Source organism: Malurus melanocephalus, unplaced genomic scaffold, assembly GCF_030028575.1.
Source record: "Malurus melanocephalus ecotype Western Australia unplaced genomic scaffold, MMel_1.1 scaffold_171, whole genome shotgun sequence".
Lineage (NCBI taxonomy): Eukaryota > Metazoa > Chordata > Aves > Passeriformes > Maluridae > Malurus > Malurus melanocephalus.
The window spans coordinates 809,964-816,004 of record NW_026623403.1 but is presented as its reverse complement, the minus strand read 5'-3'; positions in this window follow the sequence as shown (position 1 = coordinate 816,004).

Below are 6,041 nucleotides of genomic sequence, written 5' to 3'. Positions count from 1 at the left end.
CGGCATTGCTGCTCGGCATTGCATTGCTGCTCGGCATTGCATTGCTGCTCGGCATTGCTGCTCAGCAGAGCCCCATCCCCTGCGGCTTCAGGCTCAGCAGAGAAGCGCTGCAGCTGTAGCACCGCCGCCGAGAGTTTCACAGGCGGTGAACWGAGCGCCAGCAACAGAACAATGAACCCAAACTGTCTGCAGGAATCTTTCTCTGGCAAATGAAGGGGGTGAAAGCAGTGCAGGGATCAAATCTSTCAAACTGCTTTTATGTTCCTGCCCCTGGAATCCACATCACCGGAGGAATGGAGTACTAAAGGTTCAGAATTTATGTCTGGGTGCAGAGAGTGATGAAAATATGGTTAACAGAGCTTTTTCCTTGCTTTAAAAATGTGCTTGAATCGTCAAGCTTTTCATACAAGAAAGAGGAGGAAACCAGCAGAATCCCAAAGAGAATGGCTAAGCGAGGAAAGCATGTTCTATGTTTCAACCTTGACAAAACAGATCCTTTGCTACTCTGTATAGGCTTTGCTCCAGAGGAAAAGGGTTTTATTGCAGCAGTATCACCTCTCAAAGCAATGAATGAACAATGGATTAAAGGAAGAGTCAAAGAAAACAAGCATTTTTCTCAGTGGGTGCTGGAGAAGCCTGAGGATTATGGCTAGTGAGATAGGATTCAACATCTGGGAAAGCAATTATTGTCTTGCTTTACCATGAAAGGTTCAAGACAGTTGTGTGGGCTGCAGAACTCATCTCTAAATCACCTTTCCAACCTGGTGCATGACACCTGGTGTCTAAGCACAACAGGGATAACGCAGACCCAGCAGCAACTTGAGAATGTGATGAACAAGTGACAGCTCAGGGATGAGAYTGTGGAATGAATTCAGAAGACTTGTCAGGGTCTAGAGACTGGGGTATAACAGAGAGACCCATCAGTGCTCCTTCCCGTGCTGCAATACAGGACCTGTGCTGACATAATTGCAATCCCATTGCCTCCCAAACTATCTGCCTACTAAAAAATCCCTTGCTACTGCTTTTGGCTCTGCTGTCACTCATTACTGGTGCTTTGGAATGGAAACCTGGGCAGTGCCAGAATTACATCCCTATGAAKATCCTACCCTCAGAGCATAGCCCATGTAAGCGGAAAAAGAACAAGGATGACAAAGRTTTGCAGTCTGATGGTCTCAGTTTTAGTAGGAGTACCTAATGGCACAGTTGAAATATTCTTGATGTCACACAGTTCCTCAAGGGCTGTTACTTGGTACACAGAGGCTTGAAGCAGGATTCAGGTAATTCAGCACGTGTCATGGCAAATCAAATATTCATAAATATCACAAACCTGACAGGTTCAATAACTTGTTGCCCTCAAGGATATAATAATACAGACGAAGATTTGGTGTAAATCCCAGTTCACAGTATGCAGGTAATGTTTTTAATGACATCTGCGTAATAGTTAAGACTCACTGGAATTAAAAAACAGGTATTTCTTAAGAAAAAAAAACCCCACAAAGTATAACCCCTGTAGGAAGAATAGTCTGCGATACAGAACAGTAAGTACCAACACAAGGATCAGGAATTCTTTGCTAATTATACAGGAGGAAGCTCACTGATTTCTAATCTAATAAAAATCAGTAGGAAACCTAGAAGGATGATACATTTTTCCATAGATAATACATATTCATGGTTTGGAGATTTCAGGTTACAAAATGGATATTTATATAGCTGATAGAAGCACTTGCTGCTAGCACACTGTGAAAACACCTGCCTTTAAAGAAATCACTCCCTTTGTTTCTTCWGGCTTTTGTGATGTGTAGTCTTTTGTATCACTTCAATCTCAGTAGGGATCCCGAGAGCCCAAAGSACATTTGAAGGCTTGGACATGTCCGCAGTACCCAAAGGACTGGCAGCCTTTACTCCTGGGTTTTATTGTCATCACTGAGTATCACTGCCATAACTGATTCCTTTTAGCCTTGAGTGACTCATTTTAGTGAACACAAGAAAGCTGCATGTATTCAACCACGTGAGTAATTTCAGGTCCTTGAGCATCCACGCTTCTCACAACTGTAAACTTCTACTAAATATATTTCCTTGTTTCACAGGTATATCATGCAACTGAAAGGTTCCAATAATTGTTAAAACCTGAAGTTTCAGGTGAAAGACTCCACACAAATGTAACTTATTATTAAAGGTAGAAATGAATCCTTCCTCCTCCCTTCTTTTGCCCTTRCTCTTACTGAATTTCTGCTGTTCTTCCAAGGCAGCAAAAGATTAATTGGAAAGAATGAATTCGTGGTTGACCTGCACTATTGATGAGACAGAGTCATTTAGAGATAAAGCCCAGTAATATGAAAGATATAAAAAATAAGAAAAGACAGGCACCCATCATACAAGAAAATTGCAGTTCTGAGAGGCAAAGACGAGGCAGGTGTAAGGCAGCTGCAGATCAGAAATCTGTGCCATAGCTACACAAGCTTTGTACTCTTGTGGCCAATGGAGACAAACCTGCATTGTGAGAAAACTGCCCATCCCATCCCAGAGAGAGCAACTCCAGACATACTCATCTAGCCTGGGTGAGATCTTGATGCTCAGACAAATAAAGTTGCAGCAGCACCTCTTTCTCTGTTGGTTGCAAAGGGAGACTGGACAAATAACTGAGATGGAAGTACAGAAATCTGTACTGAACAGTGAACTTAATTTCCTTGTAGTAGTCATTGTAATGGTGCTGGATTATTTGTTCTGCTGTTCTAGCACCCCAAAGATAGCCTGAGAAACGGTAATTGGTGCTAGATCTTCTTGACCATACTCACAACTATCCTCCGTCATTGTACAAAGAAAACCTTCCTTTGCTGTTTAGAGACATAAGAACTACTGACCTAACAGGAGTTTGATTTTCATACAAGCTCATAYATCATTGTATGCCTATGAATAGAGSAGGAACTGCAAGTCTGTTTTCCACAGTCAAAAATGATAGTAATTGGCTTGTGGGTTGCAAAGAAGGAYGGGTTTCAATACACAGGATATTCAATTCACTGTGCAGGTGATTTTGTGTTGGCCTTATTTCKCTCTGTACTGTTTTTGCCTGGGGTGTAGTTAATCATCTTCATGGCGGCTGATGTGGGGCTGTGTTTTGGATTTGTGCTGGAAACGGGGTTGATAATTCAAGGATGTTTTCATTATTAATGAGCAGTGCTAACACACATCAAGGCCCTTTCAGCTTCTCACCCCATCAGCATGAGGGCTGAGTGTGCACATCTGGGATGGGACAGAGCCAGGACAGCTGACCTCAACMGACCCAAGGAATGCCCCAGACCAYATGGCTCATGCTCGGCATGGAAAACTGGGGGAAGAAGCAGRGGGACATTCAGAGTGCTTTCCTGGGGAAGCCTGAAYACCTGCCTGACAATGGGGAGTGAATTCCTGCTTTTGTTTTGCTTGAGTGCACAGCTTTTRCTCTACATATTAAACTGTCTTTATCCCAGAGCCTAAGAGTTTTCTAATTTTTACTCTCCTGATTCTCTTCCCCACCTAACTGGGGGTGAATCAAGCAATGTCTGTGTGGTACTTAGCTGCCAGTTGGGATTAAACCATGACACCTCCTAAATGTTTCCCAGTGACAGCTGCTTAGAAAGAAGAGCTGTTACGTATGAAAGTGCAACTTTAAACAGCATTCAAGCTCTCCAAGTCAAAATTTGTCTAGACATGATAGCAGAATCATGCTTATGAAAGTACAACCATCTCTCAAGAGGGAAATCAGATAAATTAAGCAAAAGAGATTTTTTTTTTAATTAGGAATCCTAACCTACCAAAAACCAACATTATTTGCATTGGGAAAAACCTCACATTTTCAGTTAAAAAGCTTTTTTGACATTAATGMATTATGTTTTTGCTCTGGTGAACTCATTTCATAAGCCTTCAGGTAATGCGTGTGTGTCCCTCCATAAAGCCAGAACACAAAATGGTGCTGAAGGTGAGTTCATGAGCATGGTTATCATAGATTTGCCTAGGGTGCAAATACGTGAACCCCCCTGAAAAATGCTTGCTGATGCAGTTGGCAGGGACAAAATATATGAAGTTGTTTAAAGACAGTGACATGGAAATGTGGCAGCAGCTCCAAAATAGTGAGTGTTCTCCTAAATCAGCATATTTCTGTACTGACCCCTTCCAGATAGGGACAATAAAAAAGAAAAATTCATCATCTGCTATCAGAATTCTCTGCATTGCCAAGCACAACAGAGATCTTCCTAGCAWATGAAATTGGAAAATTAGGATTCATCTCCTGAGACCCAACAGAGCAGGAGTTCAAAAAATGCGCTTAAACACAATTGTTCATTGCTTTTACTTTATTGGGTAGCTGAYACCTTCCAAAGATAAACATTAAGAAATACCATCCCAAAAATGACATACTTTTAAGAATGTACAAAGCTGTTGCCATATTATAATTGTAGCTATTTTTTTTATTATTGCTCCATTTTCTAAAAAGAATTTTCCAGTTCTTATTACAAAAGTCCTTTCAAAGAGAATTTTCARTGACAATTTTATGTAGGAAACCAAGTTTAATGCTTATTGGTTACTCTTGTTTCATGTTGGCTCTTGAGAAGTTGATTGTGGGTTGATTGTTGGACCCAGAAGGCAGTGCTGGTGGGGACAGCAAGGTCATTTTCATTTGCTTTTATCTACAGAGAAGAAAAAGACAATATGATATAATCTTTCAAAAGAAAACCTCTCCTTTGCAATTTGTCACTCAGAGGTAATARTGGAGAAAGAGTGCTAGGAGCTAGAAAGAATGATTATTGCTCTCTCACTCTATTGAAGCTTTAGCCTTTAGTCCTCTCTATTAGAAAACCTTTTTCCCTTATGACAGAGAAAAACAAATAGGATTCTGCACGCTGTTGCTGCTACTGATGCCCTGGATGAGGTTCACTGTAAGGTAGCTTTAAAGGAATGATACTGTAAAATGTGGAAAACCTAAATTCACCCTCCTACCATTGCAGGTTTGTTCCTGTCCCGTGTTAATCAGCACTGAGAACAGACTCATTTCCTGTKGGGTGCAAATTGGGCCTTTCTGTTCATCTGTGGGAAAATGATTTTTCAAACTGATCCCATTGTTGGTACACATATGCACCCAAAACTTCAGCCTGGGTTTTGCCGTGTTTGCTGTCACTGACTGTTCTCCTGACCCAAATTAACCAACTCCCCTTCAGCTGCAGTTGGCACACAGCAGCAGCATGACTCCACTGTACCTGCTGAAGGACTTACCTGGTTTTTACCTTTCCCTGAAGTATTTATTCTGCTTGTTAAACAGTTAGAGAGTGAGGTGCTGTCACAGTCCTTGTCCCCAGCTGTCTCACCCCACTCATATGSTACACAACATTGATCTTTGCTACTTCAACTCACCAAGGCAGCAGGAAACTAACCCAGAAAYGAAGCTGATGGATTTCTGCTGGCTTAGCAAGGAAATCAGCTCACAAAAGAAAGACTTGCCAAGCACCAGGGCATATCCAGGGACTGTCAATAACCAATTTACACTGTGGACACTGGGGAGGAGGGAAGGGGAGATCCTGGRTGCTTTTTCTCTGTTAGCAGCAATGAGTTTACACTAATTCAAACCCTACTGGCACTGACTGCAGCACCTTTACTCATGGAATCATAGAATGGTTTGGGTTGGAAGGAACCTTAAAGATAATCTCATTTCAACCCCTCTGCCATGGGCAGSGACACCTTCCACTAGACCAGGTGGCTCAAATTCCTGTCCAGCTTGGTCTTGAGCACTCCCAGGGAGGGGACATCCATAATTACTCTGGGTAACCTGCTCCAGTTCCTTACCAACTTCACAGTAAGGAATTAGTTCCTAATACCTCATCTAAACCTACGCTCTCTTTCAGTGTAAAGCCATTCTGCCTTGTCCTACTATTCCATGCCCCTGTAAAAAAATCCCTCTCCAACTCTCTTATAGGCTTCCTCTAGGTACTGAAAGGCTGCTCTAAGGTCTTCCTGGATCCTTCTCTTTACATGAAGACAGCTTCTGTTTTTGCAAAACAAATCTGTCACCTCAA